The sequence below is a fragment of the Chiloscyllium punctatum genome, unplaced genomic scaffold (genome assembly GCF_047496795.1).
Source record: "Chiloscyllium punctatum isolate Juve2018m unplaced genomic scaffold, sChiPun1.3 scaffold_156, whole genome shotgun sequence".
Classification (NCBI taxonomy): Eukaryota; Metazoa; Chordata; class Chondrichthyes; order Orectolobiformes; family Hemiscylliidae; genus Chiloscyllium; species Chiloscyllium punctatum.
Window position 1 is genome coordinate 611197 of NW_027309890.1, and position 26332 is coordinate 637528.

Consider the following 26332-nt stretch of genomic DNA (forward strand, 5'->3'; position numbering starts at 1 on the left):
GGGAGCTCATTCCATACACGCACAACCTTCTGTGTGGGAAATGTGCCTCAGGTCGTTTGTCAATTTCAGCCCACTCACCTTAAACCTATGCTCTCGAGTTTTCAACTCACCCCAATTTGGGTAAAACACAGAAATACTCAGTTTACAACCCTTCCATAAGATCATATCGCAGCCGTTACGCTGCAGGGAAAGTCGTCCCAGCTTATTCCACCTCGCCCTACGGTCCAAACATTGACGAAATCATTGTCTATATATTGTCATCAATTTCACGTGTCTTTTTTAACGTTTTCAAGATGTCAATTACGCTGGACAACAACGAGCAATTGGAAACAGAAAGGTGAAACGGAGAATGGCTTCAACTTTCAGTGCTGGATGCCACTGCGCCGCAGGGCGGCGACCGCGGCTGGTTTCTGTAGTGTAGTGGTCATCACGTTCGCCTAACACGCGAAAGGTCCCCAGTTCGAAACTGGGCAGAAACTGCTTTGTTCGTCAACTGCGGCCTTTTACATGGACAAGAACGGAGCTTTCTTGCTTGCTTTCCCATCTGCAAACCTGCCTTCGAATTTGCTTGAAAGAATCTGCTCTCGTAGTGAAATGTAAGGCAACTCCATTTAATTACTGTGTAAAGCATTATAAAGTTTTTCTCCAACCTGGTTCTGATGCATATGCCATTCTGTTTGAGAGTGTCCTTGCCGCGTTCTGATCCTTCCACGAAAAGCAGTACCGCATTTGCATTCCTTGCGCAGGCGGCCCGGTTCAAAGGCAGGGAAGAAGCTGCTGCGCAGGTGTCACAGCGCACCACGGATTCCTGAACTTGTCTGTCTGTCAAATGTACCCCAAAGTCGTCTCTGAAAGGCCTCATTTGGAAGCTGTCTGTCGTTATTCAACGCGCGAGAGTTGGTACCAGATTCCTGAATCATATTTTGGGGCAGTTCGCACGTTAGTGGCTCATTCAATCAGCAACAGCAATGAAATAATTTACACTCTCAGAGGAACCTTTGAACCTGTGCTTTCATAGCGCCGCTAATATTAAGGTGCGCCCCGAGATCTAAGCCATGTTGGAACTGAAACGGAGGAATCGACAGAGAGGCTACAGAATGACATCGCATCCATTTGGTTTTCTTTAAATCACTGACGAGCAGGAAAATGTAAAAGGGGAGAGCGAGTGGGGAAGTGAGGCGGTTGCAGCTCTGGTAAAAGTCCTTCTTTGTGATTCACTCCGCAAACAGAGACTTGAAGGTGACTCAGAGGCGTGTGAGCTCTTCACATCGAGATCAGAAAGCACTCAAGGGCAGTTAGCACCTCTTCCGGAGTGGGGGTGGGGTGAGGTAATTACCTTTTGACTTCTGTTACTATGTTCAGAAACTGCCTTTTCGATTGACTTGAACAGAAACTGCATTTCCAATAAGCACCATGGAAGTTAGCAAAATTTATTGAATCGCTTCTCGTCGATTGCCGCACAGGTTTCCGACTCAGTTGGTATCCACGTGGCTCATGTCCAGGAGTGAACATCTCTGCAGCAAATTGCACGGTTAAAGTAAATGGCACGGAAAGTGGCATCTCGAACCGGCCCCGAGGTCAGAGCATGCTCACAATGTGATCTGTCGTTCTCGGATTGTAATGCGACCTCCGGTTTTAGGGTGGAGAACATTCTTTGGGACCCTTCTTCTGCAAAACAGACACAGTGACTGAATAAATGCTGCACGGTTTGATGTGGAACACGGCCTGCTCAGCTTTGTGCATTTTCCCTGTAGTCAGGTGTGTTTCGTGTTCCGTGTAAACGTGAAAGTCGTCCTGTTTCGAGCAATGTGTGAAATCATTTAGCAAAGCAAGAATCGAAATTGTAGTAATGTCTAGCAGCTCATGGTTATTTGACCGAAGTGTCCAAGTGTCTCTGCTGTCAAGATCGCGTTCGCCTCCCGCGCGGAAAATCGCAAACAGCTCTGCTGTTCCAAAGCGATTTGTGCTTTTACTGGAACCGAATGGAGACTATTATTTCATCGCTGTTGTGAAACAAAGTCCTGCGGTGACTCGACTCGTCGTTATTTGGTTTTTTGTCCAATGGGAAAATCGTTCCAATGAATTTCGGTGTCATATGTTATTGAATTTCTCCCATTTCCTTCATTTCCGTCCTGGAGACATCAGAAGGAAAAGGTAATCTAATCGAGACTGTGATTGGTGAAATTGACTTTTTATGGCCCGTTCTTATGATGTTCTTTCTATCTCTCTTTTCAGCATTGTCTGGAAAGTGGTGGTGCACTAACGCTGCAGTATGTTTGAAAGAGTAGTTTGGAATTGCCCTGTTGTTAGTTGTGAGATTACTTTATGACTCATGCCCTCGGACTGTGACACATTTAGCATTCATGCATCTCTCTGTCTGAAAATGCATTCGGCATGCCAGTTTTGTTTGTGTTCCGTGAAAAATGCTTTCTGTTTTGCGATTCGCTCAGCACATTACGAGTTAACAGGGTTTCTGAGGTAACTTCGAGCAGCAAAACTCCTCAATTGAGGTCTGGGAAAATTTCACGGAGTATGGTCAGTCGGGGCAAAATTAAGGAAGTCGTTCGTATCTGCAGTGTTTCACAATACTACCTTTCCCGTGAGCAGTCGAACAGACTAAACGATTGTGCCACAGACTGCGATGGAAAACTCCGCTAAAAAGTAATCCTTTAAAGCCAGTGTTAGCAACAAGACGTTATGGGGGTACACGGCGTGGAAACAGATATTTAGGTGTATCTCATCCATGCTCACCACATAACCAAAATTAAACAAGTCCCGTTCCCCAGCATTTGGCCCCAATCCCTCTAAACCCATCCTGTCCAGAAACTCATCCGATTACCTTTGCAATTTTCTGAGTGTAATAGCCTCCTCCACTTCCTCTGGGAGCTCATTCCATACACGCACAACCTTCTGTGTGGGAAATGTGCCTCAGGTCGTTTGTCAATTTCAGCCCACTCACCTTAAACCTATGCTCTCGAGTTTTCAACTCACCCCAATTTGGGTAAAACACAGAAATACTCAGTTTACAACCCTTCCATAAGATCATATCGCAGCCGTTACGCTGCAGGGAAAGTCGTCCCAGCTTATTCCACCTCGCCCTACGGTCCAAACATTGACGAAATCATTGTCTATATATTGTCATCAATTTCACGTGTCTTTTTTAACGTTTTCAAGATGTCAATTACGCTGGACAACAACGAGCAATTGGAAACAGAAAGGTGAAACGGAGAATGGCTTCAACTTTCAGTGCTGGATGCCACTGCGCCGCAGGGCGGCGACCGCGGCTGGTTTCTGTAGTGTAGTGGTCATCACGTTCGCCTAACACGCGAAAGGTCCCCAGTTCGAAACTGGGCAGAAACTGCTTTGTTCGTCAACTGCGGCCTTTTACATGGACAAGAACGGAGCTTTCTTGCTTGCTTTCCCATCTGCAAACCTGCCTTCGAATTTGCTTGAAAGAATCTGCTCTCGTAGTGAAATGTAAGGCAACTCCATTTAATTACTGTGTAAAGCATTATAAAGTTTTTCTCCAACCTGGTTCTGATGCATATGCCATTCTGTTTGAGAGTGTCCTTGCCGCGTTCTGATCCTTCCACGAAAAGCAGTACCGCATTTGCATTCCTTGCGTAGGCGGACCGGTTCAAAGGCAGGTCACAGCGCACCACGGATTCCTGAACTTGTCTGTCTGTCAAATGTACCCCAAAGTCGTCTCTGAAAGGCCTCATTTGGAAGCTGTCTGTCGTTATTCAACGCGCGAGAGTTGGTACCAGATTCCTGAATCATATTTTGGGGCAGTTCGCACGTTAGTGGCTCATTCAATCAGCAACAGCAATGAAATAATTTACACTCTCAGAGGAACCTTTGAACCTGTGCTTTCATAGCGCCGCTAATATTAAGGTGCGCCCCGAGATCTAAGCCATGTTGGAACTGAAACGGAGGAATCGACAGAGAGGCTACAGAATGACATCGCATCCATTTGGTTTTCTTTAAATCACTGACGAGCAGGAAAATGTAAAAGGGGAGAGCGAGTGGGGAAGTGAGGCGGTTGCAGCTCTGGTAAAAGTCCTTCTTTGTGATTCACTCCGCAAACAGAGACTTGAAGGTGACTCAGAGGCGTGTGAGCTCTTCACATCGAGATCAGAAAGCACTCAAGGGCAGTTAGCACCTCTTCCGGAGTGGGGGTGGGGTGAGGTAATTACCTTTTGACTTCTGTTACTATGTTCAGAAACTGCCTTTTCGATTGACTTGAACAGAAACTGCATTTCCAATAAGCACCATGGAAGTTAGCAAAATTTATTGAATCGCTTCTCGTCGATTGCCGCACAGGTTTCCGACTCAGTTGGTATCCACGTGGCTCATGTCCAGGAGTGAACATCTCTGCAGCAAATTGCACGGTTAAAGTAAAAGGCACGGAAAGTGGCATCTCGAACCGGCCCCGAGGTCAGAGCATGCTCACAATGTGATCTGTCGTTCTCGGATTGTAATGCGACCTCCGGTTTTAGGGTGGAGAACATTCTTTGGGACCCTTCTTCTGCAAAACAGACACAGTGACTGAATAAATGCTGCACGGTTTGATGTGGAACACGGCCTGCTCAGCTTTGTGCATTTTCCCTGTAGTCAGGTGTGTTTCGTGTTCCGTGTAAACGTGAAAGTCGTCCTGTTTCGAGCAATGTGTGAAATCATTTAGCAAAGCAAGAATCGAAATTGTAGTAATGTCTAGCAGCTCATGGTTATTTGACCGAAGTGTCCAAGTGTCTCTGCTGTCAAGATCGCGTTCGCCTCCCGCGCGGAAAATCGCAAACAGCTCTGCTGTTCCAAAGCGATTTGTGCTTTTACTGGAACCGAATGGAGACTATTATTTCATCGCTGTTGTGAAACAAAGTCCTGCGGTGACTCGACTCGTCGTTATTTGGTTTTTTGTCCAATGGGAAAATCGTTCCAATGAATTTCGGTGTCATATGTTATTGAATTTCTCCCATTTCCTTCATTTCCGTCCTGGAGACATCAGAAGGAAAAGGTAATCTAATCGAGACTGTGATTGGTGAAATTCACTTTTTATGGCCCGTTCTTATGATGTTCTTTCTATCTCTCTTTTCAGCATTGTCTGGAAAGTGGTGGTGCACTAACGCTGCAGTATGTTTGAAAGAGTAGTTTGGAATTGCCCTGTTGTTAGTTGTGAGATTACTTTATGACTCATGCCCTCGGACTGTGACACATTTAGCATTCATGCATCTCTCTGTCTGAAAATGCATTCGGCATGCCAGTTTTGTTTGTGTTCCGTGAAAAATGCTTTCTGTTTTGCGATTCGCTCAGCACATTACGAGTTAACAGGGTTTCTGAGGTAACTTCGAGCAGCAAAACTCCTCAATTGAGGTCTGGGAAAATTTCACGGAGTATGGTCAGTCGGGGCAAAATTAAGGAAGTCGTTCGTATCTGCAGTGTTTCACAATACTACCTTTCCCGTGAGCAGTCGAACAGACTAAACGATTGTGCCACAGACTGCGATGGAAAACTCCGCTAAAAAGTAATCCTTTAAAGCCAGTGTTAGCAACAAGACGTTATGGGGGTACACGGCGTGGAAACAGATATTTAGGTGTATCTCATCCATGCTCACCACATAACCAAAATTAAACAAGTCCCGTTCCCCAGCATTTGGCCCCAATCCCTCTAAACCCATCCTGTCCAGAAACTCATCCGATTACCTTTGCAATTTTCTGAGTGTAATAGCCTCCTCCACTTCCTCTGGGAGCTCATTCCATACACGCACAACCTTCTGTGTGGGAAATGTGCCTCAGGTCGTTTGTCAATTTCAGCCCACTCACCTTAAACCTATGCTCTCGAGTTTTCAACTCACCCCAATTTGGGTAAAACACAGAAATACTCAGTTTACAACCCTTCCATAAGATCATATCGCAGCCGTTACGCTGCAGGGAAAGTCGTCCCAGCTTATTCCACCTCGCCCTACGGTCCAAACATTGACGAAATCATTGTCTATATATTGTCATCAATTTCACGTGTCTTTTTTAACGTTTTCAAGATGTCAATTACGCTGGACAACAACGAGCAATTGGAAACAGAAAGGTGAAACGGAGAATGGCTTCAACTTTCAGTGCTGGATGCCACTGCGCCGCAGGGCGGCGACCGCGGCTGGTTTCTGTAGTGTAGTGGTCATCACGTTCGCCTAACACGCGAAAGGTCCCCAGTTCGAAACTGGGCAGAAACTGCTTTGTTCGTCAACTGCGGCCTTTTACATGGACAAGAACGGAGCTTTCTTGCTTGCTTTCCCATCTGCAAACCTGCCTTCGAATTTGCTTGAAAGAATCTGCTCTCGTAGTGAAATGTAAGGCAACTCCATTTAATTACTGTGTAAAGCATTATAAAGTTTTTCTCCAACCTGGTTCTGATGCATATGCCATTCTGTTTGAGAGTGTCCTTGCCGCGTTCTGATCCTTCCACGAAAAGCAGTACCGCATTTGCATTCCTTGCGTAGGCGGACCGGTTCAAAGGCAGGTCACAGCGCACCACGGATTCCTGAACTTGTCTGTCTGTCAAATGTACCCCAAAGTCGTCTCTGAAAGGCCTCATTTGGAAGCTGTCTGTCGTTATTCAACGCGCGAGAGTTGGTACCAGATTCCTGAATCATATTTTGGGGCAGTTCGCACGTTAGTGGCTCATTCAATCAGCAACAGCAATGAAATAATTTACACTCTCAGAGGAACCTTTGAACCTGTGCTTTCATAGCGCCGCTAATATTAAGGTGCGCCCCGAGATCTAAGCCATGTTGGAACTGAAACGGAGGAATCGACAGAGAGGCTACAGAATGACATCGCATCCATTTGGTTTTCTTTAAATCACTGACGAGCAGGAAAATGTAAAAGGGGAGAGCGAGTGGGGAAGTGAGGCGGTTGCAGCTCTGGTAAAAGTCCTTCTTTGTGATTCACTCCGCAAACAGAGACTTGAAGGTGACTCAGAGGCGTGTGAGCTCTTCACATCGAGATCAGAAAGCACTCAAGGGCAGTTAGCACCTCTTCCGGAGTGGGGGTGGGGTGAGGTAATTACCTTTTGACTTCTGTTACTATGTTCAGAAACTGCCTTTTCGATTGACTTGAACAGAAACTGCATTTCCAATAAGCACCATGGAAGTTAGCAAAATTTATTGAATCGCTTCTCGTCGATTGCCGCACAGGTTTCCGACTCAGTTGGTATCCACGTGGCTCATGTCCAGGAGTGAACATCTCTGCAGCAAATTGCACGGTTAAAGTAAAAGGCACGGAAAGTGGCATCTCGAACCGGCCCCGAGGTCAGAGCATGCTCACAATGTGATCTGTCGTTCTCGGATTGTAATGCGACCTCCGGTTTTAGGGTGGAGAACATTCTTTGGGACCCTTCTTCTGCAAAACAGACACAGTGACTGAATAAATGCTGCACGGTTTGATGTGGAACACGGCCTGCTCAGCTTTGTGCATTTTCCCTGTAGTCAGGTGTGTTTCGTGTTCCGTGTAAACGTGAAAGTCGTCCTGTTTCGAGCAATGTGTGAAATCATTTAGCAAAGCAAGAATCGAAATTGTAGTAATGTCTAGCAGCTCATGGTTATTTGACCGAAGTGTCCAAGTGTCTCTGCTGTCAAGATCGCGTTCGCCTCCCGCGCGGAAAATCGCAAACAGCTCTGCTGTTCCAAAGCGATTTGTGCTTTTACTGGAACCGAATGGAGACTATTATTTCATCGCTGTTGTGAAACAAAGTCCTGCGGTGACTCGACTCGTCGTTATTTGGTTTTTTGTCCAATGGGAAAATCGTTCCAATGAATTTCGGTGTCATATGTTATTGAATTTCTCCCATTTCCTTCATTTCCGTCCTGGAGACATCAGAAGGAAAAGGTAATCTAATCGAGACTGTGATTGGTGAAATTGACTTTTTATGGCCCGTTCTTATGATGTTCTTTCTATCTCTCTTTTCAGCATTGTCTGGAAAGTGGTGGTGCACTAACGCTGCAGTATGTTTGAAAGAGTAGTTTGGAATTGCCCTGTTGTTAGTCGTGAGATTACTTTATGACTCATGCCCTCGGACTGTGACACATTTAGCATTCATGCATCTCTCTGTCTGAAAATGCATTCGGCATGCCAGTTTTGTTTGTGTTCCGTGAAAAATGCTTTCTGTTTTGCGATTCGCTCAGCACATTACGAGTTAACAGGGTTTCTGAGGTAACTTCGAGCAGCAAAACTCCTCAATTGAGGTCTGGGAAAATTTCACGGAGTATGGTCAGTCGGGGCAAAATTAAGGAAGTCGTTCGTATCTGCAGTGTTTCACAATACTACCTTTCCCGTGAGCAGTCGAACAGACTAAACGATTGTGCCACAGACTGCGATGGAAAACTCCGCTAAAAAGTAATCCTTTAAAGCCAGTGTTAGCAACAAGACGTTATGGGGGTACACGGCGTGGAAACAGATATTTAGGTGTATCTCATCCATGCTCACCACATAACCAAAATTAAACAAGTCCCGTTCCCCAGCATTTGGCCCCAATCCCTCTAAACCCATCCTGTCCAGAAACTCATCCGATTACCTTTGCAATTTTCTGAGTGTAATAGCCTCCTCCACTTCCTCTGGGAGCTCATTCCATACACGCACAACCTTCTGTGTGGGAAATGTGCCTCAGGTCGTTTGTCAATTTCAGCCCACTCACCTTAAACCTATGCTCTCGAGTTTTCAACTCACCCCAATTTGGGTAAAACACAGAAATACTCAGTTTACAACCCTTCCATAAGATCATATCGCAGCCGTTACGCTGCAGGGAAAGTCGTCCCAGCTTATTCCACCTCGCCCTACGGTCCAAACATTGACGAAATCATTGTCTATATATTGTCATCAATTTCACGTGTCTTTTTTAACGTTTTCAAGATGTCAATTACGCTGGACAACAACGAGCAATTGGAAACAGAAAGGTGAAACGGAGAATGGCTTCAACTTTCAGTGCTGGATGCCACTGCGCCGCAGGGCGGCGACCGCGGCTGGTTTCTGTAGTGTAGTGGTCATCACGTTCGCCTAACACGCGAAAGGTCCCCAGTTCGAAACTGGGCAGAAACTGCTTTGTTCGTCAACTGCGGCCTTTTACATGGACAAGAACGGAGCTTTCTTGCTTGCTTTCCCATCTGCAAACCTGCCTTCGAATTTGCTTGAAAGAATCTGCTCTCGTAGTGAAATGTAAGGCAACTCCATTTAATTACTGTGTAAAGCATTATAAAGTTTTTCTCCAACCTGGTTCTGATGCATATGCCATTCTGTTTGAGAGTGTCCTTGCCGCGTTCTGATCCTTCCACGAAAAGCAGTACCGCATTTGCATTCCTTGCGTAGGCGGACCGGTTCAAAGGCAGGTCACAGCGCACCACGGATTCCTGAACTTGTCTGTCTGTCAAATGTACCCCAAAGTCGTCTCTGAAAGGCCTCATTTGGAAGCTGTCTGTCGTTATTCAACGCGCGAGAGTTGGTACCAGATTCCTGAATCATATTTTGGGGCAGTTCGCACGTTAGTGGCTCATTCAATCAGCAACAGCAATGAAATAATTTACACTCTCAGAGGAACCTTTGAACCTGTGCTTTCATAGCGCCGCTAATATTAAGGTGCGCCCCGAGATCTAAGCCATGTTGGAACTGAAACGGAGGAATCGACAGAGAGGCTACAGAATGACATCGCATCCATTTGGTTTTCTTTAAATCACTGACGAGCAGGAAAATGTAAAAGGGGAGAGCGAGTGGGGAAGTGAGGCGGTTGCAGCTCTGGTAAAAGTCCTTCTTTGTGATTCACTCCGCAAACAGAGACTTGAAGGTGACTCAGAGGCGTGTGAGCTCTTCACATCGAGATCAGAAAGCACTCAAGGGCAGTTAGCACCTCTTCCGGAGTGGGGGTGGGGTGAGGTAATTACCTTTTGACTTCTGTTACTATGTTCAGAAACTGCCTTTTCGATTGACTTGAACAGAAACTGCATTTCCAATAAGCACCATGGAAGTTAGCAAAATTTATTGAATCGCTTCTCGTCGATTGCCGCACAGGTTTCCGACTCAGTTGGTATCCACGTGGCTCATGTCCAGGAGTGAACATCTCTGCAGCAAATTGCACGGTTAAAGTAAAAGGCACGGAAAGTGGCATCTCGAACCGGCCCCGAGGTCAGAGCATGCTCACAATGTGATCTGTCGTTCTCGGATTGTAATGCGACCTCCGGTTTTAGGGTGGAGAACATTCTTTGGGACCCTTCTTCTGCAAAACAGACACAGTGACTGAATAAATGCTGCACGGTTTGATGTGGAACACGGCCTGCTCAGCTTTGTGCATTTTCCCTGTAGTCAGGTGTGTTTCGTGTTCCGTGTAAACGTGAAAGTCGTCCTGTTTCGAGCAATGTGTGAAATCATTTAGCAAAGCAAGAATCGAAATTGTAGTAATGTCTAGCAGCTCATGGTTATTTGACCGAAGTGTCCAAGTGTCTCTGCTGTCAAGATCGCGTTCGCCTCCCGCGCGGAAAATCGCAAACAGCTCTGCTGTTCCAAAGCGATTTGTGCTTTTACTGGAACCGAATGGAGACTATTATTTCATCGCTGTTGTGAAACAAAGTCCTGCGGTGACTTGACTCGTCGTTATTTGGTTTTTTGTCCAATGGGAAAATCGTTCCAATGAATTTCGGTGTCATATGTTATTGAATTTCTCCCATTTCCTTCATTTCCGTCCTGGAGACATCAGAAGGAAAAGGTAATCTAATCGAGACTGTGATTGGTGAAATTGACTTTTTATGGCCCGTTCTTATGATGTTCTTTCTATCTCTCTTTTCAGCATTGTCTGGAAAGTGGTGGTGCACTAACGCTGCAGTATGTTTGAAAGAGTAGTTTGGAATTGCCCTGTTGTTAGTTGTGAGATTACTTTATGACTCATGCCCTCGGACTGTGACACATTTAGCATTCATGCATCTCTCTGTCTGAAAATGCATTCGGCATGCCAGTTTTGTTTGTGTTCCGTGAAAAATGCTTTCTGTTTTGCGATTCGCTCAGCACATTACGAGTTAACAGGGTTTCTGAGGTAACTTCGAGCAGCAAAACTCCTCAATTGAGGTCTGGGAAAATTTCACGGAGTATGGTCAGTCGGGGCAAAATTAAGGAAGTCGTTCGTATCTGCAGTGTTTCACAATACTACCTTTCCCGTGAGCAGTCGAACAGACTAAACGATTGTGCCACAGACTGCGATGGAAAACTCCGCTAAAAAGTAATCCTTTAAAGCCAGTGTTAGCAACAAGACGTTATGGGGGTACACGGCGTGGAAACAGATATTTAGGTGTATCTCATCCATGCTCACCACATAACCAAAATTAAACAAGTCCCGTTCCCCAGCATTTGGCCCCAATCCCTCTAAACCCATCCTGTCCAGAAACTCATCCGATTACCTTTGCAATTTTCTGAGTGTAATAGCCTCCTCCACTTCCTCTGGGAGCTCATTCCATACACGCACAACCTTCTGTGTGGGAAATGTGCCTCAGGTCGTTTGTCAATTTCAGCCCACTCACCTTAAACCTATGCTCTCGAGTTTTCAACTCACCCCAATTTGGGTAAAACACAGAAATACTCAGTTTACAACCCTTCCATAAGATCATATCGCAGCCGTTACGCTGCAGGGAAAGTCGTCCCAGCTTATTCCACCTCGCCCTATGGTCCAAACATTGACGAAATCATTGTCTATATATTGTCATCAATTTCACGTGTCTTTTTTAACGTTTTCAAGATGTCAATTACGCTGGACAACAACGAGCAATTGGAAACAGAAAGGTGAAACGGAGAATGGCTTCAACTTTCAGTGCTGGATGCCACTGCGCCGCAGGGCGGCGACCGCGGCTGGTTTCTGTAGTGTAGTGGTCATCACGTTCGCCTAACACGCGAAAGGTCCCCAGTTCGAAACTGGGCAGAAACTGCTTTGTTCGTCAACTGCGGCCTTTTACATGGACAAGAACGGAGCTTTCTTGCTTGCTTTCCCATCTGCAAACCTGCCTTCGAATTTGCTTGAAAGAATCTGCTCTCGTAGTGAAATGTAAGGCAACTCCATTTAATTACTGTGTAAAGCATTATAAAGTTTTTCTCCAACCTGGTTCTGATGCATATGCCATTCTGTTTGAGAGTGTCCTTGCCGCGTTCTGATCCTTCCACGAAAAGCAGTACCGCATTTGCATTCCTTGCGTAGGCGGACCGGTTCAAAGGCAGGTCACAGCGCACCACGGATTCCTGAACTTGTCTGTCTGTCAAATGTACCCCAAAGTCGTCTCTGAAAGGCCTCATTTGGAAGCTGTCTGTCGTTATTCAACGCGCGAGAGTTGGTACCAGATTCCTGAATCATATTTTGGGGCAGTTCGCACGTTAGTGGCTCATTCAATCAGCAACAGCAATGAAATAATTTACACTCTCAGAGGAACCTTTGAACCTGTGCTTTCATAGCGCCGCTAATATTAAGGTGCGCCCCGAGATCTAAGCCATGTTGGAACTGAAACGGAGGAATCGACAGAGAGGCTACAGAATGACATCGCATCCATTTGGTTTTCTTTAAATCACTGACGAGCAGGAAAATGTAAAAGGGGAGAGCGAGTGGGGAAGTGAGGCGGTTGCAGCTCTGGTAAAAGTCCTTCTTTGTGATTCACTCCGCAAACAGAGACTTGAAGGTGACTCAGAGGCGTGTGAGCTCTTCACATCGAGATCAGAAAGCACTCAAGGGCAGTTAGCACCTCTTCCGGAGTGGGGGTGGGGTGAGGTAATTACCTTTTGACTTCTGTTACTATGTTCAGAAACTGCCTTTTCGATTGACTTGAACAGAAACTGCATTTCCAATAAGCACCATGGAAGTTAGCAAAATTTATTGAATCGCTTCTCGTCGATTGCCGCACAGGTTTCCGACTCAGTTGGTATCCACGTGGCTCATGTCCAGGAGTGAACATCTCTGCAGCAAATTGCACGGTTAAAGTAAAAGGCACGGAAAGTGGCATCTCGAACCGGCCCCGAGGTCAGAGCATGCTCACAATGTGATCTGTCGTTCTCGGATTGTAATGCGACCTCCGGTTTTAGGGTGGAGAACATTCTTTGGGACCCTTCTTCTGCAAAACAGACACAGTGACTGAATAAATGCTGCACGGTTTGATGTGGAACACGGCCTGCTCAGCTTTGTGCATTTTCCCTGTAGTCAGGTGTGTTTCGTGTTCCGTGTAAACGTGAAAGTCGTCCTGTTTCGAGCAATGTGTGAAATCATTTAGCAAAGCAAGAATCGAAATTGTAGTAATGTCTAGCAGCTCATGGTTATTTGACCGAAGTGTCCAAGTGTCTCTGCTGTCAAGATCGCGTTCGCCTCCCGCGCGGAAAATCGCAAACAGCTCTGCTGTTCCAAAGCGATTTGTGCTTTTACTGGAACCGAATGGAGACTATTATTTCATCGCTGTTGTGAAACAAAGTCCTGCGGTGACTCGACTCGTCGTTATTTGGTTTTTTGTCCAATGGGAAAATCGTTCCAATGAATTTCGGTGTCATATGTTATTGAATTTCTCCCATTTCCTTCATTTCCGTCCTGGAGACATCAGAAGGAAAAGGTAATCTAATCGAGACTGTGATTGGTGAAATTGACTTTTTATGGCCCGTTCTTATGATGTTCTTTCTATCTCTCTTTTCAGCATTGTCTGGAAAGTGGTGGTGCACTAACGCTGCAGTATGTTTGAAAGAGTAGTTTGGAATTGCCCTGTTGTTAGTTGTGAGATTACTTTATGACTCATGCCCTCGGACTGTGACACATTTAGCATTCATGCATCTCTCTGTCTGAAAATGCATTCGGCATGCCAGTTTTGTTTGTGTTCCGTGAAAAATGCTTTCTGTTTTGCGATTCGCTCAGCACATTACGAGTTAACAGGGTTTCTGAGGTAACTTCGAGCAGCAAAACTCCTCAATTGAGGTCTGGGAAAATTTCACGGAGTATGGTCAGTCGGGGCAAAATTAAGGAAGTCGTTCGTATCTGCAGTGTTTCACAATACTACCTTTCCCGTGAGCAGTCGAACAGACTAAACGATTGTGCCACAGACTGCGATGGAAAACTCCGCTAAAAAGTAATCCTTTAAAGCCAGTGTTAGCAACAAGACGTTATGGGGGTACACGGCGTGGAAACAGATATTTAGGTGTATCTCATCCATGCTCACCACATAACCAAAATTAAACAAGTCCCGTTCCCCAGCATTTGGCCCCAATCCCTCTAAACCCATCCTGTCCAGAAACTCATCCGATTACCTTTGCAATTTTCTGAGTGTAATAGCCTCCTCCACTTCCTCTGGGAGCTCATTCCATACACGCACAACCTTCTGTGTGGGAAATGTGCCTCAGGTCGTTTGTCAATTTCAGCCCACTCACCTTAAACCTATGCTCTCGAGTTTTCAACTCACCCCAAATTGGGTAAAACACAGAAATACTCAGTTTACAACCCTTCCATAAGATCATATCGCAGCCGTTACGCTGCAGGGAAAGTCATCCCAGCTTATTCCACCTCGCCCTACGGTCCAAACATTGACGAAATCATTGTCTATATATTGTCATCAATTTCACGTGTCTTTTTTAACGTTTTCAAGATGTCAATTACGCTGGACAACAACGAGCGATTGGAAACAGAAAGGTGAAACGGAGAATGGCTTCAACTTTCAGTGCTGGATGCCACTGCGCCGCAGGGCGGCGACCGCGGCTGGTTTCTGTAGTGTAGTGGTCATCACGTTCGCCTAACACGCGAAAGGTCCCCAGTTCGAAACTGGGCAGAAACTGCTTGGTTCGTCAACTGCAGCCTTTTACATGGACAAGAACGGAGCTTTCTTGCTTGCTTTCCCATCTGCAAACCTGCCTTCGAATTTGCTTGAAAGAATCTGCTCTCGTAGTGAAATGTAAGGCAACTCCATTTAATTACTGTGTAAAGCATTATAAAGTTTTTCTCCAACCTGGTTCTGATGCATATGCCATTCTGTTTGAGAGTGTCCTTGCCGCGTTCTGATCCTTCCACGAAAAGCAGTACCGCATTTGCATTCCTTGCGCAGGCGGCCCGGTTCAAAGGCAGGGAAGAAGCTGCTGCGCAGGTGTCACAGCGCACCACGGATTCCTGAACTTGTCTGTCTGTCAAATGTACCCCAAAGTCGTCTCTGAAAGGCCTCATTTGGAAGCTGTCTGTCGTTATTCAACGCGCGAGAGTTGGTACCAGATTCCTGAATCATATTTTGGGGCAGTTCGCACGTTAGTGGCTCATTCAATCAGCAACAGCAATGAAATAATTTACACTCTCAGAGGAACCTTTGAACCTGTGCTTTCATAGCGCCGCTAATATTAAGGTGCGCCCCGAGATCTAAGCCATGTTGGAACTGAAACGGAGGAATCGACAGAGAGGCTACAGAATGACATCGCATCCATTTGGTTTTCTTTAAATCACTGACGACCAGGAAAATGTAAAAGGGGAGAGCGAGTGGGGAAGTGAGGCGGTTGCAGCTCTGGTAAAAGTCCTTCTTTGTGATTCACTCCGCAAACAGAGACTTGAAGGTGACTCAGAGGCGTGTGAGCTCTTCACATCGAGATCAGAAAGCACTCAAGGGCAGTTAGCACCTCTTCCGGAGTGGGGGTGGGGTGAGGTAATTACCTTTTGACTTCTGTTACTATGTTCAGAAACTGCCTTTTCGATTGACTTGAACAGAAACTGCATTTCCAATAAGCACCATGGAAGTTAGCAAAATTTATTGAATCGCTTCTCGTCGATTGCCGCACAGGTTTCCGACTCAGTTGGTATCCACGTGGCTCATGTCCAGGAGTGAACATCTCTGCAGCAAATTGCACGGTTAAAGTAAAAGGCACGGAAAGTGGCATCTCGAACCGGCCCCGAGGTCAGAGCATGCTCACAATGTGATCTGTCGTTCTCGGATTGTAATGCGACCTCCGGTTTTAGGGTGGAGAACATTCTTTGGGACCCTTCTTCTGCAAAACAGACACAGTGACTGAATAAATGCTGCACGGTTTGATGTGGAACACGGCCTGCTCAGCTTTGTGCATTTTCCCTGTAGTCAGGTGTGTTTCGTGTTCCGTGTAAACGTGAAAGTCGTCCTGTTTCGAGCAATGTGTGAAATCATTTAGCAAAGCAAGAATCGAAATTGTAGTAATGTCTAGCAGCTCATGGTTATTTGACCGAAGTGTCCAAGTGTCTCTGCTGTCAAGATCGCGTTCGCCTCCCGCGCGGAAAATCGCAAACAGCTCTGCTGTTCCAAAGCGATTTGTGCTTTTACTGGAACCGAATGGAGACTATTATTTCATCGCTGTTGTGAAACAAAGTCCTGCGGTGACTCGACTCGTCGTTATTTGGTTTTTTGTCCAATGGGAAAATCGTTCCAATGAATTTCGGTGTCATATGTTATTGAATTTCTCCCATTTCCTTCATTTCCGTCCTGGAGACATCAGAAGGAAAAGGTAATCTAATCGAGACTGTGATTGGTGAAATTGACTTTTTATGGCCCGTTCTTATGATGTTCTTTCTATCTCTCTTTTCAGCATTGTCTGGAAAGTGGTGGTGCACTAACGCTGCAGTATGTTTGAAAGAGTAGTTTGGAATTGCCCTGTTGTTAGTTGTGAGATTACTTTATGACTCATGCCCTCGGACTGTGACACATTTAGCATTCATGCATCTCTCTGTCTGAAAATGCATTCGGCATGCCAGTTTTGTTTGTGTTCCGTGAAAAATGCTTTCTGTTTTGCGATTCGCTCAGCACATTACGAGTTAACAGGGTTTCTGAGGTAACTTCGAGCAGCAAAACTCCTCAATTGAGGTCTGGGAAAATTTCACGGAGTATGGTCAGTCGGGGCAAAATTAAGGAAGTCGTTCGTATCTGCAGTGTTTCACAATACTACCTTTCCCGTGAGCAGTCGAACAGACTAAACGATTGTGCCACAGACTGCGATGGAAAACTCCGCTAAAAAGTAATCCTTTAAAGCCAGTGTTAGCAACAAGACGTTATGGGGGTACACGGCGTGGAAACAGATATTTAGGTGTATCTCATCCATGCTCACCACATAACCAAAATTAAACAAGTCCCGTTCCCCAGCATTTGGCCCCAATCCCTCTAAACCCATCCTGTCCAGAAACTCATCCGATTACCTTTGCAATTTTCTGAGTGTAATAGCCTCCTCCACTTCCTCTGGGAGCTCATTCCATACACGCACAACCTTCTGTGTGGGAAATGTGCCTCAGGTCGTTTGTCAATTTCAGCCCACTCACCTTAAACCTATGCTCTCGAGTTTTCAACTCACCCCAATTTGGGTAAAACACAGAAATACTCAGTTTACAACCCTTCCATAAGATCATATCGCAGCCGTTACGCTGCAGGGAAAGTCGTCCCAGCTTATTCCACCTCGCCCTACGGTCCAAACATTGACGAAATCATTGTCTATATATTGTCATCAATTTCACGTGTCTTTTTTAACGTTTTCAAGATGTCAATTACGCTGGACAACAACGAGCGATTGGAAACAGAAAGGTGAAACGGAGAATGGCTTCAACTTTCAGTGCTGGCTGCCACTGCGCCGCAGGGCGGCGACCGCGGCTGGTTTCTGTAGTGTAGTGGTCATCACGTTCGCCTAACACGCGAAAGGTCCCCAGTTCGAAACTGGGCAGAAACTGCTTTGTTCGTCAACTGCGGCCTTTTACATGGACAAGAACGGAGCTTTCTTGCTTGCTTTCCCATCTGCAAACCTGCCTTCGAATTTGCTTGAAAGAATCTGCTCTCGTAGTGAAATGTAAGGCAACTCCATTTAATTACTGTGTAAAGCATTATAAAGTTTTTCTCCAACCTGGTTCTGATGCATATGCCATTCTGTTTGAGAGTGTCCTTGCCGCGTTCTGATCCTTCCACGAAAAGCAGTACCGCATTTGCATTCCTTGCGCAGGCGGCCCGGTTCAAAGGCAGGGAAGAAGCTGCTGCGCAGGTGTCACAGCGCACCACGGATTCCTGAACTTGTCTGTCTGTCAAATGTACCCCAAAGTCGTCTCTGAAAGGCCTCATTTGGAAGCTGTCTGTCGTTATTCAACGCGCGAGAGTTGGTACCAGATTCCTGAATCATATTTTGGGGCAGTTCGCACGTTAGTGGCTCATTCAATCAGCAACAGCAATGAAATAATTTACACTCTCAGAGGAACCTTTGAACCTGTGCTTTCATAGCGCCGCTAATATTAAGGTGCGCCCCGAGATCTAAGCCATGTTGGAACTGAAACGGAGGAATCGACAGAGAGGCTACAGAATGACATCGCATCCATTTGGTTTTCTTTAAATCACTGACGAGCAGGAAAATGTAAAAGGGGAGAGCGAGTGGGGAAGTGAGGCGGTTGCAGCTCTGGTAAAAGTCCTTCTTTGTGATTCACTCCGCAAACAGAGACTTGAAGGTGACTCAGAGGCGTGTGAGCTCTTCACATCGAGATCAGAAAGCACTCAAGGGCAGTTAGCACCTCTTCCGGAGTGGGGGTGGGGTGAGGTAATTACCTTTTGACTTCTGTTACTATGTTCAGAAACTGCCTTTTCGATTGACTTGAACAGAAACTGCATTTCCAATAAGCACCATGGAAGTTAGCAAAATTTATTGAATCGCTTCTCGTCGATTGCCGCACAGGTTTCCGACTCAGTTGGTATCCACGTGGCTCATGTCCAGGAGTGAACATCTCTGCAGCAAATTGCACGGTTAAAGTAAAAGGCACGGAAAGTGGCATCTCGAACCGGCCCCGAGGTCAGAGCATGCTCACAATGTGATCTGTCGTTCTCGGATTGTAATGCGACCTCCGGTTTTAGGGTGGAGAACATTCTTTGGGACCCTTCTTCTGCAAAACAGACACAGTGACTGAATAAATGCTGCACGGTTTGATGTGGAACACGGCCTGCTCAGCTTTGTGCATTTTCCCTGTAGTCAGGTGTGTTTCGTGTTCCGTGTAAACGTGAAAGTCGTCCTGTTTCGAGCAATGTGTGAAATCATTTAGCAAAGCAAGAATCGAAATTGTAGTAATGTCTAGCAGCTCATGGTTATTTGACCGAAGTGTCCAAGTGTCTCTGCTGTCAAGATCGCGTTCGCCTCCCGCGCGGAAAATCGCAAACAGCTCTGCTGTTCCAAAGCGATTTGTGCTTTTACTGGAACCGAATGGAGACTATTATTTCATCGCTGTTGTGAAACAAAGTCCTGCGGTGACTCGACTCGTCGTTATTTGGTTTTTTGTCCAATGGGAAAATCGTTCCAATGAATTTCGGTGTCATATGTTATTGAATTTCTCCCATTTCCTTCATTTCCGTCCTGGAGACATCAGAAGGAAAAGGTAATCTAATCGAGACTGTGATTGGTGAAATTGACTTTTTATGGCCCGTTCTTATGATGTTCTTTCTATCTCTCTTTTCAGCATTGTCTGGAAAGTGGTGGTGCACTAACGCTGCAGTATGTTTGAAAGAGTAGTTTGGAATTGCCCTGTTGTTAGTTGTGAGATTACTTTATGACTCATGCCCTCGGACTGTGACACATTTAGCATTCATGCATCTCTCTGTCTGAAAATGCATTCGGCATGCCAGTTTTGTTTGTGTTCCGTGAAAAATGCTTTCTGTTTTGCGATTCGCTCAGCACATTACGAGTTAACAGGGTTTCTGAGGTAACTTCGAGCAGCAAAACTCCTCAATTGAGGTCTGGGAAAATTTCACGGAGTATGGTCAGTCGGGGCAAAATTAAGGAAGTCGTTCGTATCTGCAGTGTTTCACAATACTACCTTTCCCGTGAGCAGTCGAACAGACTAAACGATTGTGCCACAGACTGCGATGGAAAACTCCGCTAAAAAGTAATCCTTTAAAGCCAGTGTTAGCAACAAGACGTTATGGGGGTACACGGCGTGGAAACAGATATTTAGGTGTATCTCATCCATGCTCACCACATAACCAAAATTAAACAAGTCCCGTTCCCCAGCATTTGGCCCCAATCCCTCTAAACCCATCCTGTCCAGAAACTCATCCGATTACCTTTGCAATTTTCTGAGTGTAATAGCCTCCTCCACTTCCTCTGGGAGCTCATTCCATACACGCACAACCTTCTGTGTGGGAAATGTGCCTCAGGTCGTTTGTCAATTTCAGCCCACTCACCTTAAACCTATGCTCTCGAGTTTTCAACTCACCCCAAATTGGGTAAAACACAGAAATACTCAGTTTACAACCCTTCCATAAGATCATATCGCAGCCGTTACGCTGCAGGGAAAGTCGTCCCAGCTTATTCCACCTCGCCCTACGGTCCAAACATTGACGAAATCATTGTCTATATATTGTCATCAATTTCACGTGTCTTTTTTAACGTTTTCAAGATGTCAATTACGCTGGACAACAACGAGCGATTGGAAACAGAAAGGTGAAACGGAGAATGGCTTCAACTTTCAGTGCTGGATGCCACTGCGCCACAGGGCGGCGACCGCGGCTGGTTTCTGTAGTGTAGTGGTCATCACGTTCGCCTAACACGCGAAAGGTCCCCAGTTCGAAACTGGGCAGAAACTGCTTGGTTCGTCAACTGCAGCCTTTTACATGGACAAGAACGGAGCTTTCTTGCTTGCTTTCCCATCTGCAAACCTGCCTTCGAATTTGCTTGAAAGAATCTGCTCTCGTAGTGAAATGTAAGGCAACTCCATTTAATTACTGTGTAAAGCATTATAAAGTTTTTCTCCAACCTGGTTCTGATGCATATGCCATTCTGTTTGAGAGTGTCCTTGCCGCGTTCTGATCCTTCCACGAAAAGCAGTACCGCATTTGCATTCCTTGCGCAGGCGGCCCGGTTCAAAGGCAGGGAAGAAGCTGCTGCGCAGGTGTCACAGCGCACCACGGATTCCTGAACTTGTCTGTCTGTCAAATGTACCCCAAAGTCGTCTCTGAAAGGCCTCATTTGGAAGCTGTCTGTCGTTATTCAACGCGCGAGAGTTGGTACCAGATTCCTGAATCATATTTTGGGGCAGTTCGCACGTTAGTGGCTCATTCAATCAGCAACAGCAATGAAATAATTTACACTCTCAGAGGAACCTTTGAACCTGTGCTTTCATAGCGCCGCTAATATTAAGGTGCGCCCCGAGATCTAAGCCATGTTGGAACTGAAACGGAGGAATCGACAGAGAGGCTACAGAATGACATCGCATCCATTTGGTTTTCTTTAAATCACTGACGAGCAGGAAAATGTAAAAGGGGAGAGCGAGTGGGGAAGTGAGGCGGTTGCAGCTCTGGTAAAAGTCCTTCTTTGTGATTCACTCCGCAAACAGAGACTTGAAGGTGACTCAGAGGCGTGTGAGCTCTTCACATCGAGATCAGAAAGCACTCAAGGGCAGTTAGCACCTCTTCCGGAGTGGGGGTGGGGTGAGGTAATTACCTTTTGACTTCTGTTACTATGTTCAGAAACTGCCTTTTCGATTGACTTGAACAGAAACTGCATTTCCAATAAGCACCATGGAAGTTAGCAAAATTTATTGAATCGCTTCTCGTCGATTGCCGCACAGGTTTCCGACTCAGTTGGTATCCACGTGGCTCATGTCCAGGAGTGAACATCTCTGCAGCAAATTGCACGGTTAAAGTAAAAGGCACGGAAAGTGGCATCTCGAACCGGCCCCGAGGTCAGAGCATGCTCACAATGTGATCTGTCGTTCTCGGATTGTAATGCGACCTCCGGTTTTAGGGTGGAGAACATTCTTTGGGACCCTTCTTCTGCAAAACAGACACAGTGACTGAATAAATGCTGCACGGTTTGATGTGGAACACGGCCTGCTCAGCTTTGTGCATTTTCCCTGTAGTCAGGTGTGTTTCGTGTTCCGTGTAAACGTGAAAGTCGTCCTGTTTCGAGCAATGTGTGAAATCATTTAGCAAAGCAAGAATCGAAATTGTAGTAATGTCTAGCAGCTCATGGTTATTTGACCGAAGTGTCCAAGTGTCTCTGCTGTCAAGATCGCGTTCGCCTCCCGCGCGGAAAATCGCAAACAGCTCTGCTGTTCCAAAGCGATTTGTGCTTTTACTGGAACCGAATGGAGACTATTATTTCATCGCTGTTGTGAAACAAAGTCCTGCGGTGACTCGACTCGTCGTTATTTGGTTTTTTGTCCAATGGGAAAATCGTTCCAATGAATTTCGGTGTCATATGTTATTGAATTTCTCCCATTTCCTTCATTTCCGTCCTGGAGACATCAGAAGGAAAAGGTAATCTAATCGAGACTGTGATTGGTGAAATTGACTTTTTATGGCCCGTTCTTATGATGTTCTTTCTATCTCTCTTTTCAGCATTGTCTGGAAAGTGGTGGTGCACTAACGCTGCAGTATGTTTGAAAGAGTAGTTTGGAATTGCCCTGTTGTTAGTTGTGAGATTACTTTATGACTCATGCCCTCGGACTGTGACACATTTAGCATTCATGCATCTCTCTGTCTGAAAATGCATTCGGCATGCCAGTTTTGTTTGTGTTCCGTGAAAAATGCTTTCTGTTTTGCGATTCGCTCAGCACATTACGAGTTAACAGGGTTTCTGAGGTAACTTCGAGCAGCAAAACTCCTCAATTGAGGTCTGGGAAAATTTCACGGAGTATGGTCAGTCGGGGCAAAATTAAGGAAGTCGTTCGTATCTGCAGTGTTTCACAATACTACCTTTCCCGTGAGCAGTCGAACAGACTAAACGATTGTGCCACAGACTGCGATGGAAAACTCCGCTAAAAAGTAATCCTTTAAAGCCAGTGTTAGCAACAAGACGTTATGGGGGTACACGGCGTGGAAACAGATATTTAGGTGTATCTCATCCATGCTCACCACATAACCAAAATTAAACAAGTCCCGTTCCCCAGCATTTGGCCCCAATCCCTCTAAACCCATCCTGTCCAGAAACTCATCCGATTACCTTTGCAATTTTCTGAGTGTAATAGCCTCCTCCACTTCCTCTGGGAGCTCATTCCATACACGCACAACCTTCTGTGTGGGAAATGTGCCTCAGGTCGTTTGTCAATTTCAGCCCACTCACCTTAAACCTATGCTCTCGAGTTTTCAACTCACCCCAATTTGGGTAAAACACAGAAATACTCAGTTTACAACCCTTCCATAAGATCATATCGCAGCCGTTACGCTGCAGGGAAAGTCGTCCCAGCTTATTCCACCTCGCCCTACGGTCCAAACATTGACGAAATCATTGTCTATATATTGTCATCAATTTCACGTGTCTTTTTTAACGTTTTCAAGATGTCAATTACGCTGGACAACAACGAGCAATTGGAAACAGAAAGGTGAAACGGAGAATGGCTTCAACTTTCAGTGCTGGATGCCACTGCGCCGCAGGGCGGCGACCGCGGCTGGTTTCTGTAGTGTAGTGGTCATCACGTTCGCCTAACACGCGAAAGGTCCCCAGTTCGAAACTGGGCAGAAACTGCTTTGTTCGTCAACTGCGGCCTTTTACATGGACAAGAACGGAGCTTTCTTGCTTGCTTTCCCATCTGCAAACCTGCCTTCGAATTTGCTTGAAAGAATCTGCTCTCGTAGTGAAATGTAAGGCAACTCCATTTAATTACTGTGTAAAGCATTATAAAGTTTTTCTCCAACCTGGTTCTGATGCATATGCCATTCTGTTTGAGAGTGTCCTTGCCGCGTTCTGATCCTTCCACGAAAAGCAGTACCGCATTTGCATTCCTTGCGCAGGCGGCCCGGTTCAAAGGCAGGGAAGAAGCTGCTGCGCAGGTGTCACAGCGCACCACGGATTCCTGAACTTGTCTGTCTGTCAAATGTACCCCAAAGTCGTCTCTGAAAGGCCTCATTTGGAAGCTGTCTGTCGTTATTCAACGCGCGAGAGTTGGTACCAGATTCCTGAATCATATTTTGGGGCAGTTCGCACGTTAGTGGCTCATTCAATCAGCAACAGCAATGAAATAATTTACACTCTCAGAGGAACCTTTGAACCTGTGCTTTCATAGCGCCGCTAATATTAAGGTGCGCCCCGAGATCTAAGCCATGTTGGAACTGAAACGGAGGAATCGACAGAGAGGCTACAGAATGACATCGCATCCATTTGGTTTTCTTTAAATCACTGACGAGCAGGAAAATGTAAAAGGGGAGAGCGAGTGGGGAAGTGAGGCGGTTGCAGCTCTGGTAAAAGTCCTTCTTTGTGATTCACTCCGCAAACAGAGACTTGAAGGTGACTCAGAGGCGTGTGAGCTCTTCACATCGAGATCAGAAAGCACTCAAGGGCAGTTAGCACCTCTTCCGGAGTGGGGGTGGGGTGAGGTAATTACCTTTTGACTTCTGTTACTATGTTCAGAAACTGCCTTTTCGATTGACTTGAACAGAAACTGCATTTCCAATAAGCACCATGGAAGTTAGCAAAATTTATTGAATCGCTTCTCGTCGATTGCCGCACAGGTTTCCGACTCAGTTGGTATCCACGTGGCTCATGTCCAGGAGTGAACATCTCTGCAGCAAATTGCACGGTTAAAGTAAAAGGCACGGAAAGTGGCATCTCGAACCGGCCCCGAGGTCAGAGCATGCTCACAATGTGATCTGTCGTTCTCGGATTGTAATGCGACCTCCGGTTTTAGGGTGGAGAACATTCTTTGGGACCCTTCTTCTGCAAAACAGACACAGTGACTGAATAAATGCTGCACGGTTTGATGTGGAACACGGCCTGCTCAGCTTTGTGCATTTTCCCTGTAGTCAGGTGTGTTTCGTGTTCCGTGTAAACGTGAAAGTCGTCCTGTTTCGAGCAATGTGTGAAATCATTTAGCAAAGCAAGAATCGAAATTGTAGTAATGTCTAGCAGCTCATAGTTATTTGACCGAAGTGTCCAAGTGTCTCTGCTGTCAAGATCGCGTTCGCCTCCCGCGCGGAAAATCGCAAACAGCTCTGCTGTTCCAAAGCGATTTGTGCTTTTACTGGAACCGAATGGAGACTATTATTTCATCGCTGTTGTGAAACAAAGTCCTGCGGTGACTCGACTCGTCGTTATTTGGTTTTTTGTCCAATGGGAAAATCGTTCCAATGAATTTCGGTGTCATATGTTATTGAATTTCTCCCATTTCCTTCATTTCCGTCCTGGAGACATCAGAAGGAAAAGGTAATCTAATCGAGACTGTGATTGGTGAAATTGACTTTTTATGGCCCGTTCTTATGATGTTCTTTCTATCTCTCTTTTCAGCATTGTCTGGAAAGTGGTGGTGCACTAACGCTGCAGTATGTTTGAAAGAGTAGTTTGGAATTGCCCTGTTGTTAGTTGTGAGATTACTTTATGACTCATGCCCTCGGACTGTGACACATTTAGCATTCATGCATCTCTCTGTCTGAAAATGCATTCGGCATGCCAGTTTTGTTTGTGTTCCGTGAAAAATGCTTTCTGTTTTGCGATTCGCTCAGCACATTACGAGTTAACAGGGTTTCTGAGGTAACTTCGAGCAGCAAAACTCCTCAATTGAGGTCTGGGAAAATTTCACGGAGTATGGTCAGTCGGGGCAAAATTAAGGAAGTCGTTCGTATCTGCAGTGTTTCACAATACTACCTTTCCCGTGAGCAGTCGAACAGACTAAACGATTGTGCCACAGACTGCGATGGAAAACTCCGCTAAAAAGTAATCCTTTAAAGCCAGTGTTAGCAACAAGACGTTATGGGGGTACACGGCGTGGAAACAGATATTTAGGTGTATCTCATCCATGCTCACCACATAACCAAAATTAAACAAGTCCCGTTCCCCAGCATTTGGCCCCAATCCCTCTAAACCCATCCTGTCCAGAAACTCATCCGATTACCTTTGCAATTTTCTGAGTGTAATAGCCTCCTCCACTTCCTCTGGGAGCTCATTCCATACACGCACAACCTTCTGTGTGGGAAATGTGCCTCAGGTCGTTTGTCAATTTCAGCCCACTCACCTTAAACCTATGCTCTCGAGTTTTCAACTCACCCCAATTTGGGTAAAACACAGAAATACTCAGTTTACAACCCTTCCATAAGATCATATCGCAGCCGTTACGCTGCAGGGAAAGTCGTCCCAGCTTATTCCACCTCGCCCTACGGTCCAAACATTGACGAAATCATTGTCTATATATTGTCATCAATTTCACGTGTCTTTTTTAACGTTTTCAAGATGTCAATTACGCTGGACAACAACGAGCAATTGGAAACAGAAAGGTGAAACGGAGAATGGCTTCAACTTTCAGTGCTGGATGCCACTGCGCCGCAGGGCGGCGACCGCGGCTGGTTTCTGTAGTGTAGTGGTCATCACGTTCGCCTAACACGCGAAAGGTCCCCAGTTCGAAACTGGGCAGAAACTGCTTTGTT

The 26332-nt window shown here is 45.8% G+C and overlaps 10 non-coding genes across 10 annotated transcripts; all 10 read left to right on the top strand.

Moving 5' to 3' along the window:
* The first annotated feature begins 406 nt into the window (after nucleotides 1-406).
* Nucleotides 407-479, top strand: trnav-aac (transfer RNA valine (anticodon AAC)). The gene has a single exon. It is a non-coding gene; the product is annotated as a tRNA-Val (tRNA).
* A 2808-nt stretch (nucleotides 480-3287) lies between these two features.
* Nucleotides 3288-3360, top strand: trnav-aac (transfer RNA valine (anticodon AAC)). Its single transcript has one exon. It is a non-coding gene; the product is annotated as a tRNA-Val (tRNA).
* A 2787-nt stretch (nucleotides 3361-6147) lies between these two features.
* trnav-aac (transfer RNA valine (anticodon AAC)) lies at nucleotides 6148-6220 on the top strand. Its single transcript has one exon. It is a non-coding gene; the product is annotated as a tRNA-Val (tRNA).
* Nucleotides 6221-9007: 2787 nt separating this feature from the next.
* trnav-aac (transfer RNA valine (anticodon AAC)) lies at nucleotides 9008-9080 on the top strand. Its single transcript has one exon. It is a non-coding gene; the product is annotated as a tRNA-Val (tRNA).
* A 2787-nt stretch (nucleotides 9081-11867) lies between these two features.
* Nucleotides 11868-11940, top strand: trnav-aac (transfer RNA valine (anticodon AAC)). Its single transcript has one exon. It is a non-coding gene; the product is annotated as a tRNA-Val (tRNA).
* Nucleotides 11941-14727: 2787 nt separating this feature from the next.
* Nucleotides 14728-14800, top strand: trnav-aac (transfer RNA valine (anticodon AAC)). The gene has a single exon. It is a non-coding gene; the product is annotated as a tRNA-Val (tRNA).
* Nucleotides 14801-17608: 2808 nt separating this feature from the next.
* Nucleotides 17609-17681, top strand: trnav-aac (transfer RNA valine (anticodon AAC)). Its single transcript has one exon. It is a non-coding gene; the product is annotated as a tRNA-Val (tRNA).
* Nucleotides 17682-20489: 2808 nt separating this feature from the next.
* trnav-aac (transfer RNA valine (anticodon AAC)) lies at nucleotides 20490-20562 on the top strand. Its single transcript has one exon. It is a non-coding gene; the product is annotated as a tRNA-Val (tRNA).
* Nucleotides 20563-23370: 2808 nt separating this feature from the next.
* trnav-aac (transfer RNA valine (anticodon AAC)) lies at nucleotides 23371-23443 on the top strand. Its single transcript has one exon. It is a non-coding gene; the product is annotated as a tRNA-Val (tRNA).
* A 2808-nt stretch (nucleotides 23444-26251) lies between these two features.
* Nucleotides 26252-26324, top strand: trnav-aac (transfer RNA valine (anticodon AAC)). Its single transcript has one exon. It is a non-coding gene; the product is annotated as a tRNA-Val (tRNA).
* Nucleotides 26325-26332: the final 8 nt, after the last annotated feature.